The sequence below is a fragment of the Ammospiza nelsoni genome, chromosome 4, assembly GCF_027579445.1.
Source record: "Ammospiza nelsoni isolate bAmmNel1 chromosome 4, bAmmNel1.pri, whole genome shotgun sequence".
NCBI classification, from domain to species: Eukaryota; Metazoa; Chordata; class Aves; order Passeriformes; family Passerellidae; genus Ammospiza; species Ammospiza nelsoni.
The window spans coordinates 45,205,305-45,219,011 of record NC_080636.1 but is presented as its reverse complement, the minus strand read 5'-3'; the positions used below and the strand labels follow the sequence as shown (position 1 = coordinate 45,219,011).

Here is a 13,707-nt window from a genome sequence, read left to right as displayed (position 1 = left end):
TCCTAAGCTGTTTGCAGGTGCTGTGATTTTTTTTTTTTTTTTTCATTTTCTCTATCATTCCTGAGAAATTGGCTGTGGAGGATGTATTGGATGATCCCAGTTTGAAACAGAACTTTGATTTTGCCACCTTCAGTCAGCCATTTCTGCAGCGAAGAAATGACTTGGCACCAGCCTATCAGTTATTTTCCTTTAACCTCTGGGAGATGCTGTTCTGTGAACAAAAGAGCACCAGGTTTGGTGGCCGTGCCTTCTGCGAGTTCCTTGCGCTGCAGTTCTGCCTCTGCAGGCTCTGGAGCAAATGAGCTCCACAGTGGTTTTTCTCAGGAGAATGAACAATGAAAAACCCAAAACTCTGAAGCTGCAGATCCCACTGAGCATCCTTTAGAGGCAGAGCTTGCAGCCTGGATGGTAATTTGCCTGACATTTCCATTTTGGGGGGGTGACCTTTGTGAACTATTTCTGCCTGCAAATGGAAAGTGCAAAAACTTTCCTTTAGAAGTGACTGTCAGACAAATTAAAATCCACCTGGAAAACAATTAGGAAACATTTGGTGTGCTTGCACCCCCAGCTCATTCCAGAAAAAAAAAAACCTGCTTTGTACACAGCACAATTATGCTTTTCAGTGAAAAGTTTAAAGATGCTATTTGGAATCTTTTGTGAAGAACTGTTACTGCTTCTGGGTGATGAACTAGATAGGGTTACAACAGCTGGACTAATGATATTATTTCTGTCCTTAATATGCACTATAGATGATGCTTTTTCCCTTGGCACTAGAAGTTTGGAAACATTCAAGAACTCTCATAAACTTGTGGACTAATGAACACTTCCCTGGAAGGGCAACTTTCTGAATTAGCACTGCACATCTCTGTAGTCTAGTAGAGTTCTTGGGCTTATTTATTTGGATTTTTTGCCTTTTCACCTGTTTTTCTCTCCAGCAATACTTGGCCAAAAGAATTTGGGATTTTTTGGGGGGGGTGTTTTGGTTGTTGGTTCTGTTTGCTTGATTTTTTGTTTTGTTTGTTGGTTGGTTTTTGTTTGTTTGTGTTTTGGTTGTTTTTTGACTTGTAAATCAGCATTCTTTTTTATCTTTAATGCACTGGCTCTTTTAAGGCAAGTCAGCAGTGTATTTGCTCTGTCCTGTTCCCAAATACAACCCTCTTTTTAATTTTCAAGTAACTACAAATCACAAATAGTCAACAATCAACTGTCTTTTTTATATATATATGTGTGTATATATATATATATATATGACAGTTATATATATATCATATATATATATGACAGTCATATATATATCATATATATGTTATATATCTTACATATATCTTATATATATTTTATATATATAGGAAAATATATCAAGTTGGATTTAACTCATCTCACTGTAGTCATACATATATACATTTAATTTTCAAGTAACTACAAAGCACAAATAATCAATAATCAACTGTCTTTTTTATATATATATATAAAAGCCCTTGCCTAGATTTAGACACTCAAGTAGGTACTTTTATGCCACAGCCATCTTGCAGGTGCTTTAAGTATTTTTACAGAATCCACCCTGCATGTATTTACATCAGAGGTTGCTGATTTATGTGTCAGCAACACAGGAACCAAGCAAAATATGGAAAGCTGTGCTAAAATTAAAAAAAAAAAAAATTGTTCTGTGTGAAATGTTAAACAATCAAAAGGATAAAACAGGTAATTACTGATATTTTTATAGCTATTGTATGCAAAGAGGATTAGGTAATGAAAACAAGATCAGTGCTTTCAGTTAAAAAAAGAAAGGAATAAAAGGGTTTAGATTAAATTAGAAACTTAGTGCTATAGAAAAGTTATCCATTCATATAGAAAATGTGCTTGAAGCATGATGTCTAAAAGACTTAAAAATACATGATTGCACTGAAGAAAAAGCATTTATAATTTAAATTAACATAATCAGTGCTTGTACCTGTAAGCAGTCAATTTTGCTTCTAAGTAATTTTAATTATTGAATAGAATTAATCTTACATTGCAAGGAGGTTTCTGTAAAAATAGTGAAGACAAATAAGATTATATATGGTATGTTAGAGCTAAGAAAGAATAAGTGTCATTTATTGATTAGATTTCTTTATACCTAGCAGTCTTAAAAAAAAAATTAGTTAAGTCTTCTCTTTGTGAATGAGCATTTTTATCATTAGCATTCTGATTTGCAGGTTCTCTCATTTCACAGATTTGGCCTGGATATGTTAGCTCTAATATCACCATGATTTGAATCAATAATAAAATGAAATGAGCAAACACAGTGGTGGGGTTTTTAAATGAGAAATAAATAAGACTTCACAGCAGATAGTGCAATTGGAGTTCCACTGCTATCAATAGGCATTTGCACATGGAGTAACTAATGGAACAGAATTCCAAACAACCCTATAATAATTTAATGAGCTCCTGCAAACTGCTATTCTGAAACACTGAAGGCATTTTCCCAATATAAATACAGAACACACAGGTTTTGTATTCCATAGCTTACTCAAGAAAATATTTAAAGTACATCTGTGGGATTTTCCAGGTTTTGGTTTATGGATCACTGTGATTGCTGGATTTTACAGAAGCAGCTTGTTAACCTGACATTTTATTCTTACTGTAATCTGTAATTTCTTACTCCAGTCTAGTTGGAATGGTTATTGTAAATATCTGTGTGATGTCAGAAAAGAACCAATATACTTGGCTTTTGCAATACACATGTACTGAGTAGAGTGGGTCATAGATATTCATTGTAGATAAACACTTTGGGATTTAATAACTTTTTCTATCTGTGAATTATCCATGACCTGCTGATGATTTTTTTATATGACTGTGTGTGTTTTATGTAGTTCATCAAATAATCTTACAAGCACATTAGGCTTGTGAAGTTTTGCAAGTGCTCCTCTGAGTATAATTTTCAGGATGAGTTATTCATAGTGGTTACCCAAGTCACAAGAAAGTTTATCCACCCCGCTATTTGTTGACTTAATGTCTGCAAAAAAGATGACTGGAGTAATTAGATCTTTGTAAACAGGGTATTTGTTAAGAAGGAAAGCAAGTTTTGTGGATCTTACAGCCTTTACAGCCTGGTTTTTGTGCTCTTTTTCTATTGAGAGGCATCATATATAGCAGAATGCTACCTGCAGTAGAAATATGAGCTCTTTTCTGGGCAAAAAGGCCTGAGTTAGGTTTATGAGAAACCTTCTCACTTCCTAACCCCTGGGAGCAGCAGCTGCTTTGGAATCCTTCTCTGAGCATGGTAAAGCTGCTTGTGAGGCAAAATGGTCAGTCAGATTTCACAGAGTTCTTGTTTTCTATTTCATATTGTGCTTTCCAAAATCTATTTAATAAGCCTTCTCTTGCCTAAATACAGAATTCAAGCATCTAACAGCTTCAAAAGACCTGAGTTGTTGCTCTCTTTTAAGTTGAGTGTACATGTAGTCCTATTTCAAACTATTTTCTTCATATCTATAGAAGTTTTTTTTCAGTTTGTTTCTTAAGGAAAGGATGATTTAAGACCTCTCTGCTTCTGTCCATCACTTTGTCCAAAAGCTTTTGACCTTAACTAGCCAATTTCAGTCAGATCAGAAAAAAAAAGGTAAATGGAATGCAAAAAGAAAAACAAAAAGGATTACTATCTCCAATGAAGGAAAGCCTGATAAGACTGTCATGTTGTACAGCCTTTGTGGTGTTTTTTGTGATAAATGTAAGAATCAAAATTTATTGTGATGTTCTGAGCAGGCTGAGCACTGGGCTGTATCAGACTTGGCTTCATTAACTCCTCCATTGATGAAGCTGTTGTTTCATTTTTAAGTGAAATCACTATTCTCGACACAAAAAATCTTGTTTTATTGCATGTTTCATGGTAGAAACAAATTCCTGCTGGTATCACCGCTCTGACAGTTGTGATTTCAAGGTGGGGGGGAGGTTTGGATGTTGGCTAATGTGACCCCAGAGGCCAAGGGAAACACTGGACACCCGAGATTCAGTGCTCAGATGTGTGGTACATCCTCCCTGCTGATGCCTGTCCTTTACTACTGTGCTTCTCACATGATCCTTTAATATGGGATATTTCCAAGGGGTTTCTGAACCCTCTTGTAGGACAGGCAGAGTGTTAATGAGACCGGGAAAATGATTTTTCAGTTCTATTCAGGAAATGAAAAGAAAGATAGAAACTAACCTGGGCATTTATCACATAATACAAACTGTCATTGTAAGCAGAATTTTTGAAGTAATCCATTTTGGATTGGATAACAATCAGATGGAAAATATGAGCAAAGAAAGGGAGCAGTGGAGAGTGAGGGCCGTGGGCTGAAATTCAGTTTCTGTTATTGAGTAATGCCATCAACTCCTGGCCTCTTTCCTCACGCATTTCTATCTGAATTCTGCTATCTTAATTTTGTATGAAATTGTCAGTCCAGTCTTCACTTTTTGGAAGGGTGCGTTATTCCTAAAGGCCAACACATTTCTGCAGCATTGATTTCTTTTTTATAAGTAGAAGGGTAAAAATAAAATTCTGTACAATATGCTGCATACAGATATTTTCCAAAACCAGCAGCTAGTGCATTTTCTGCATACAAGAAGAACACATTTGCATTAGGAAAACTAATGGAAAATTAAAGAAATTATTTGAAAAAACATTTTATAGTTTATAATGGCTTTTAATAGTGGGGTATAGATAAGGGAGCTAGAAAACTGTTAACTACTCAGAAATATCTTAGGGGAAAGAAAGTGATAGCAGGGCTGTAGCAGTTTTATTTTAAAGAGATTTTCACTACCAAAGTCTACTATAGGAAATATATTAAAAATCATAATTGTTGGTTTACATCTAAAGTGATGATATTTTTTCAAATCATTCTCTGAGGCAGGCATTAGGGAAAAGATTGTTAGATAATTGTATAGACACCTTCTTTATTTATTAAATAGGTAGACTAAAGTGGAACTATTACTTTATTTGTGAGTTTGACTTTTGAAATATAATGAAGCAGCTTTACTATGCTAAGAGTGGATGATATTCTCTTAGTTGCATATTAAACAAAGATAAGCACAGTGGTTCTTTTCCATTAAAATAGGAAAGTTAAACTAAAGGTGTGAAGGATTCTTTTCTTCCCTTCACTGGAAGATAAGCTATAAATCTGCCTCTTCCTTGAGGTAAGTAAAATCTTAGAAAAAGTCTGTTTATATGACACCAGGACAATTTCTCTTGAATCTCAGCATCTAGAGGAGATAGAAGGTTATGAGGAAGATGACCTTTTCTGAAGGCACATGCTTTTCTAAGTGTTCATGGGATTTGAAGTTTTATAATTTATTTAGACCTCACATTCCAAGGGAAGCATTAATAAGCATAAACAATCTTGGTGTCCTCTCCCAGGTAAAAACTGTGACAGGATGGGAGGAAATGGCCCCAGGCTGCACCAGCGGAGGTTTAGATTGGATATTAGGGAAAATTTCTTCACTGAGTAATTAGGCATTGTAATCAGTGTGCAGGGAATTTGTGGGATCACTATCCTTGGAAGTGTTCAAAAATCACGTGGAGGTGGCACTTAGGGACACGTGCTGAACATGGTGGCAGTGCTGGGTTAATGGTTGGACTTGATGACTTCAGAGGTCTTTTTTTAACCTAATGATTCCATGATTCTAAATTTAATCCTTTTGTGGGTCTTTCTGTTGATGCTTGGTTACTTCATCACCTACTGGACAAGACAAAGGTTGATACTGCTGCTGCATTAAGTGAACAAAAAAATGGATCTGATTTCTCTGGGCCACCTGGGATTAACAAATCCACACTCTCTTCAGAAGAAAATATCTGCTTTGAGGCACAAAGTAATTTTTAACATCCCCCTTTCTCACTTTCATTTTTTGGCCAAACTTGCTTTCTCACACTTACACCTCTCTTAGAGTCATGAGCTATTGAGACCATGGTTGCTTGCAGGGAGTGCTTCCACTGTGGGTAATTCCTGCACATTGTGTGTGTGGAGAGTTAATTGATTAAAAGTCATTTGAAATGATGAAATGAGAATGGCAAACTGCCTTAACTAGTAAGTAAAAAATAGCAAATAAATCCTGTGTCTGAAATCTTACCTCTTACCCTTTACCATGCTACTCAGACCTCTTAGTGGGCATCTCCATTTCTACCACCTCCACTCTAAAGAGCTATTTCCTCATGGTAAGTGTTTCTAACTGGCTTTTCTAAGCAGTGAACATTTGTCCTGTTTATTCCTGAAGCAGAGCTGGACAGGACTGATGGTCATAGAGCTGTTTGCTCTGCTCCATATCTATTTTCTTTAGCACCAGGAGAGTGATGTGAAACATGAAGTAATCTGGCTGGGGCAGCAATCTCAGCAGCCATCCTAACTTTGCCCTTGAAGCTGGTCCACCATGTAGAAAAGGCTGCAATAGTCACAGGAAAAGAGACAGCACAAGTGACATGATGGCTTGCACCATGCTCAGGCACACCTGCAGAAGGACTGCTGGCTTCTACTCTCTGCATGCATCAGCATTTGTGCAATCTACATTCAGCAATCAGGCCAGAGAACAGGACCTGAATTGAATGAAAGGCTGATGAATGCTATTTTCACCCTCTCTTTACATTTTAGGACAAAGAACACCAGTTTGCAGCATTTGACATTAGCTCTTTGCTGTAAACATTTAATTTAGCCAGGAAAATCACCCAGCTAAACTTCTGTAGCAGAAGAGACAGCAGAGACAGTGTTGTCCTGATTACAGTTCAGAGCCTCTTTGCTTTGAATTGCTTTTTTCACTGACTGTTGTGGAAGTTTGCCACATGACAAGCAGGTACCTGCAGACCCTCTCACCTGGTATATTTTACCTGCACAGTGAATGACTATTGGATTTTGCCCCCTTGTAGGCAAAGGTGGGACTGCTTGCCTGCTGGTTTGCCTTAGAAGTGTCAATTCCTTTTAAGTGAGGCAGTTCTGAGGGCATGGAAAGCTTCTGTCAAATTAGGAAAGAGGAGTAACTTGTAAAAGAATATAGCTTGGAAATCCTACATGTCACATACTATGGCTTTAGTGGCCCTCAAGTCCAGCAGGTGCTGAGTTAGGTATTTCAGGACTGTAGCTCTGAATTTGGTATCTACCTTAATTGTGTAGTTAGAGTCCAAGGTTGCCTCTACTGATTGTGATGTTTTAAGTTAGCAATCTAAATTTTAATGCTAGAATGGGACACGTGACATATTTGCCACAGTAGGTGCCTGCCTTCTCTCAACAAGCATCCAACCTGGGATGTTTTAAAATACCAAGCTATCTGGTAATTTAAACCAGGTATATTTTAATCCAAGATCTCTGAAATCAGTATTTATTCCTTTACATTTTACTGCCTGGCTGCTGTTTCATTGCTGCTGTCAATATTTTCATGTGATTCTTCAACCCCTTGTCTTGCTCTGGGAAGTCAGGATGAAGGTTTTTGGGTTTTGTGATGTTCTGTGCTGTGTGCTGTTAGATATTATATCTTCCAGCAAGATGGATTTTCCTGATAAGGAAGGGATGGGGAAAGAAAAAAATGTTAATTTGAGGCTTTCTAAGAAACTCAGGTAAACAAGCGTGTCAAATAGAAAAGGACAAAACTATAGGAAAAGAAAAAATATATATTTTTTAAAATATATATATTTTTTCCTATAGAAAAAATAGGAAAAGACATTGGATTTTCAAGGTTCTCAGAGGGCATTCAAATAATAAAAGTGAAAAAATAATGAAATGATAAGAAGTGCTCAAGAATCTCTGTAAAATATTAATTGGGTGCTAAAAGTGAATGCACATGTGCAATGCTTCCTTTTAGCAGCACTAACCTGAAATGGCCACCTGCTGCCTCTGCAAGCCTTCAGAGAGCTCTTCCCCTTTGCAGCTCCATTCCTCTGATAAATTTTGACAGAAGAACCAAGGCCTGTGGCTGCTTCAAGTGTGTGTTGGGAGCTGTGGGCTCCTCATCAGTTTATGATCTATTTTTTGAGACACGGCATTTTTCCTCTGAGTGGCATCCTGCTGGTGTTGTGTAGTTAAATCTGCTGGAGTTGTATGAGTTCATGTGTCAGTAAAACTTCTCTGGTTGGTCAGAGGCAGTGTTAATCATGGTAGCAAATGAACAGCATTTTATGAAAATATCAGAGAAATATATATTAAATATATGTCAAATATCAACTGTGAAACCATATTTACATTGGTTATTTATGGAATACATTAGAAAAAATTATAAAACTACGTTGTTGATCTTTGACGTGTGCCCAAGGAAGGGGAATTTTCACAAATATAGATGAGGAATGGAAACCTAAGTAAGAGGGTTATTACATGGCATGAGAGGAAAGGAGAAAAAACATTAAAATTGTCTTTTAAGGGTATGTCCTGTAGGAGGCAATTAACTTCCTGTAGCAGGAAGGAAATGATGAATCTGACTCCATGTTCTTAGAAGGCTCATTTATTATTTTATGGTATTATATTATATTAAAGAATGCTATACTGAAAGTATACTAAAGAATAGAGAAAGGATACAGACAGACGGCTTAACAAGATATTAATGAAAAACTTGTGACTCCTTCCAGAGTCTTGACACAGCTGGATGATGATTGATCATTAAGTCAAAACAATTCAAATGTTGGATAAACAATCTCCAACCACATTCCAAAGCAGCAAAACACAGGAGAAGCAAACGAGATAATTATTGTTGTCATTTTTCTCTGAGGCTTCTCAGCTTCCCAGGAGAAAAAATCCCAGTGAAGGGGTTTTTCCAGAAATTATGACAGAGACGTGAAGCCATAACCCAAACATCAGCACAGTTCATCTTTTTGTCAACCAGTTGAAAACAGTGATGATTGCTTGGGCTCCATGTTGGTTTTTTAACATTAGCCATGAAAGCTCTGTACAGAAATATTACTGCCATGGTTACAGCTTGAGATGAGCTAGAGATGTCAAATGTACCACAGCATGTGCTGAGTTCAGACCTGGGCAGTGCCAGAGGTCCAGGCTCCCTGGCATGGAGTTTAGGAGGAGACATGACCAGGTCAAAGAAAGGGAGGACAGTTGTTTGAAGAAAGCATCTGAAAAGCTGTGAAAAGTTGTGTTTAAAATGAGTTTGAGTTGCTGCTGTAGTCCAGTTTCAGAGGGATGGGGATGGTGGAGTGGCTCATGTGAAAGATTTTCTACATCTTCTCTGAAGCTTTAGTTTTCTGTGAAGAGGAGTCTATACTTTACATCTATACTTTTTATATAGATGCTGTTACAGCCCCAGCACGGCCCTTGGGCTGGCTCTGCCTCAGCTTCCCCCAAAACTTTGTAATTCTCTCTCCACAATACAAGTAAAAAATTCTTTACCAATAGTGTACTTAATAAAAAAAAAAGGTGTTTGACACTGGATTTTAATTTTCCATAGAGAAGTGTGCCTACAAGTTGAGGATTAGTCATTTAAGCTTTCCAAATGCAATTTAAATTGTAAATGTAAACTATCAGAAGGAAACACCTGTACACATTAAATCACGCAGTGCTGACTTTCAACCATATCAATAATTTGTAACAGGACAACGAATTTGTACCATCCAATCAAAACAAATAAAGAGTATCTTCTCATTATCATAAAAGCAATAAAAGACTTGCACAGCATTCTTTAGCTAATTTGTCTTTCATTCTGCACCATAAAGATAACAAAGTGTAGTGTTCTTTTAGAACATATTGTTCTACTTTCTATATTTTTCGTCACTACAGTCTGGAGTATATTGTTTTTTAATTTGCTGATGGAAACCATCAATTAGAATTAGCTTGAGTGCTGTGGGAGGATAATGACAATAGATATGAAAGGAGCAGAATAGCATCTAGCATAAATTAATGATGCATTTATTGTGCATCTCATTAGCTCGGTGCAGGGCTTATTCTATGAGTAGGTAACTTACTGTTGTATCAAAAACTGGGAGAGTAGGAGGATTTGGTTGGAGAACCATCTAATTATAGTCACTCATCTCAGAATGAAGGACTCCACTCCTTTGATAAAAATCTGATTAAAAGAAACAATAATTTTCCAAATGTTGACATGTTCTGTACAGCTGGAGCCTGTGCAGATATATTCTGACACCCATGTCATTTACTGACTCTGTCTAAGGCTTGTAAAACTTTCTGCTAAAGAAACTCCAAAAATACAACTTAAGAAAGACAAATTGACTAAAACCTTCTATAACTCTAAAAAATGCTTTCCATTTAGGGTTTTATAAGCACTTGCAACTATTTCCAACGGAGGAAAAAAAAAATTCTCCCTCATTATGGATCCCAACCTTCTAGTTAAAGATACTATGCTAATATTGTGATTATGTTGGTTTTCTACTTCTCTATTCAAGGCAGTTATTTTAAAAATGATGAAGCCAGACTTCCAGCTGCTATCACTGAAAACTTGCTGCTTAGCAAGGTTTGAAGTCATCCATGTGCCTTAATCAATATATTTTTGTGGATGCATGGATGGATTCTGGACACTTAACTCTGCAGGACAGTTAGGAGCAGGATGGATTCCTATCAGTTGTTAAGAACAAGAATAGATGCATGCAAAAAGGTTTTTTTCATGTGCAAGTATGTTTAATGTAGATAGATATATTAGTAGAGTTTGTGTTTTAAAGGGTGTCAAATATCAAGATTTTTGAAATTTGAATTTGCTTTAAATGCAGGAACACAGAAGAGGACAATAAAATTGATTCTGAGAGTTGGTGGGGTTTTTTTGCACAGAAATGGCCTGATCACCAATGGAAAAATTCCTTACTAGCTACAATGTGTTCTCTGTAAATCACTAATAATGTGTCATTCTGCATTCCCTAATGTATAGTGGTGGTTTTTTTCCAGTCTTAGGAGACAGGCAGAATTTTTGAAGTTTATCATCCACTGCAAAAAAAAGAAGGAAAAGACCATCAAGTTGTGTAATTAAGTCAGCTGGAATGAATTAAAATAGATCAATGTGCAGTCCTTCCTGCCATCCACTGTACAGCAGGTATGTAATTTCTGATTAATGTTTTAAACGCAGTTCACTTTTACTTAATATTTAATTCATAGCTATAAGCAAAGTATGTAATCTAACGGTAACATGAATAATATCTGCATGAAAGAATATGTCACCTTAAAAATATGAGCTAGAGGAAACACAAAGGTAGTTTTGTTCTCTTTTACAATAAAAATAAATATTTCAAAACCTTCTTTGTTTCATCTTTAAACTAAAATTTTATGTGAGACAAGAGCAGCGGAGTAATTGAGGCAGTAATATTTTTTTTTAAGATGAAACTTGCAAAACATGAAGTCTGAAGTATGTGACAATTCCTTGCAAGATGACAATTTTTGAGTATTGCCTTTGAAATCCAACTCTGTTGTGCCAGATCTCTGACTCAATGGTGAAGAAAATGATCTCTTCACTTTTGAGACTAATTTAATCAGGGCTGTAAAATTTGGGTCTAGCTCACCCAAAAATAGGCTGCACTTTGTAAGGCGAGCTAACAAATTCCTTAACTAGAATTAGATTTATTTGCTTATTCATTTGAGTGCTGAACTGGAATTAATAATAAAAATTTAAAAAAAAAATAAAAAGGAGAAAATAATCCCCTAGGCTTCTCTGGATAAACGCACACTCTAATTGTTTGAGTAAAAAACAAGAGACAGAGTAAATTTAACAATATTCACATTATTTATCCCTCTTGTTGGCAGGAAAAGAAGAAACATCTCTGAAATATCCTGTCTGGTCATTTAGAAGGAAGAAAATACAGGTTTGTACATCCTTAAAAATTAAATCTGAGCATGGAGCATTTTGTCCTCTTATCAGGTGACGCATTCAACAACATTGTGGTTGGGAGTATGAGAGGTCATGAAGCACTGCATAAACTATTATGTCTTGAAGTCCTTACAGTGAACTTACAGTTTTATCTCACAAGCTATTTACGGTATAAATCTGAATGAAGAGATTTGTTTTATTGGATTTCTCGGTGGTGGGAAGGAATAAGATAATTTTGGCTTTTTGTGCTGATTCTGCCCTGCTACTGGATGAACAAAAAGGGTCACATTTAAAAAGGAAAAACAAAAGGATAAAAGCGGTGTAAATATTTTTTTTACTTTTTTCTGTTATGACTTTTCTGGTTGGCTTGGTTGTCTTGCTACTTTAGAGAGTCTGCTCGAATCAGTCTTACAGCCAGACTTTGAGAAAAAGTATGGGCTTTGTTCTTAAAGACTCACATATTAAATCCTCTATGAATTGCAGGACACAACCTTAGAAATCATAAAAGTTTAGGAACAATATTTTTGCACTATGATCCAACCTTGCAAATTTTTTTACGTTTGCTTTTTTTTTCCCTGCAGAAAGTTTAATCATGCGAGCAAAAAACCCAACCTGTGTCGAGTTTTAAAATTTGGAAAAAAAGGAAACTGAAATATGAAAGGAAGTCTATTTTGATAACAGGCTGTGTAGAATAAAGAGAATAAATAATGAGAGCTGTGCTTAAAGTGACAGCCTTAGATTCAGTGTCTTTCTAGGAATGACAGGCAGCACTGACTTCTTGTTATTCAATGACAGACAAGACTGGTGATGCCTTATCACAAAACCAAAGCAATCTTGGTTTAATCATTAATAAAACAGTGATAAATTCCTGCCAACACAGACAAACTTTTAAACAAGCTTTAGTTTTGGGCTTGGACACCTGCTAATTTGAGCAAATGGCTATGTGTTGAAAGAAGCTGCAGGGGCACACAGCAAAAATGTTGGGAAAAAACGAATCATAATCTTCAGTGAAAAGGTACAATTGCCTGCAGGTGTTCAGATATTTCACTGCTGAGCACTGAAGGCAGTGGAAAAAAGGAATCCAATCCCATACCTGTTACAGAAGCCTGATAAAATTTCTTCCCTCTCTTGAGACTGAGGAAATGTAATCAAGCATGGGAATGCTCTTTGTGCAGGCAAATCACACTGGCATAAAGAGAAGAAGGAAATGGAACAAGAGTACATGAATTTTCCTGGTTGGGTTTTGTGAGTGTGACTTCAGAGATCCCATTGACACAGTTATTCACTTGGGACTAAGAGTTCATAGATGCTTCTATGATATTGGATTAAAAATAAGACTCTCTGCAGAACAATTTTATTTTCCATGTTTGTTTGTGTGTGTCTGGTTATGTAGACAAGGTACTGCTGAGAAATAGTAGTTGTGCAGTGCCAAAAATCCTGCTCTCATCCAGGCTCTGGCACGTGTTTCCGAGTGCCACCTGCTGGCTTTGGCCTCTCACACAACCTCAGGACGCAGGGGATTCTCTCAAAGTGCCTGTTCAGTGACAATTCCTGAGTACATCTTTATAGACTACAATTCTGTCCTGCCTGTCAGCTGTCTTAGGGACATCCAGGCCAAAGGACAGCGACTGTGTATGCATTCCAAAGCTGTCCTAGTGTCTGTGTTTTGCTGGGTAAAAAAACTCCAGATATTGCTGCTCATGCTTGCTTTGCTCTTCTCATGACAAGGGCAGTAAGAGAAACAAAACAGGAGAAAAAAATAAAGGGGATGTGACGGTGTTCACAGCGGTTTTAAGGTGAGGGAAGAGATGAGAATGTTGACTCCATGTTCAGAAGGCTTGATTTATTATTTTATGGTACAAATTACATTGAAGCTATATTAAAAAGAACAGAAGAAAAAGTTTCATCTCAGAAGGCTAGCTAAGCTAAGAATAGAAAGGAATGCATAATAAAAGTCTGTGTGTC

General features: G+C 36.6%; 1 long non-coding RNA gene across 1 annotated transcript; it reads left to right on the top strand.

Annotated features, from left to right (window-relative positions):
* Window positions 1-10,861: 10,861 nt before the first annotated feature.
* Window positions 10,862-12,470, top strand: LOC132072825 (uncharacterized). Its single transcript, XR_009418402.1, has 3 exons — window positions 10,862-10,974; window positions 11,679-11,737; window positions 12,324-12,470. It is a non-coding gene; the product is annotated as an uncharacterized LOC132072825 (long non-coding RNA).
* The last annotated feature ends 1,237 nt before the right edge of the window (window positions 12,471-13,707 follow it).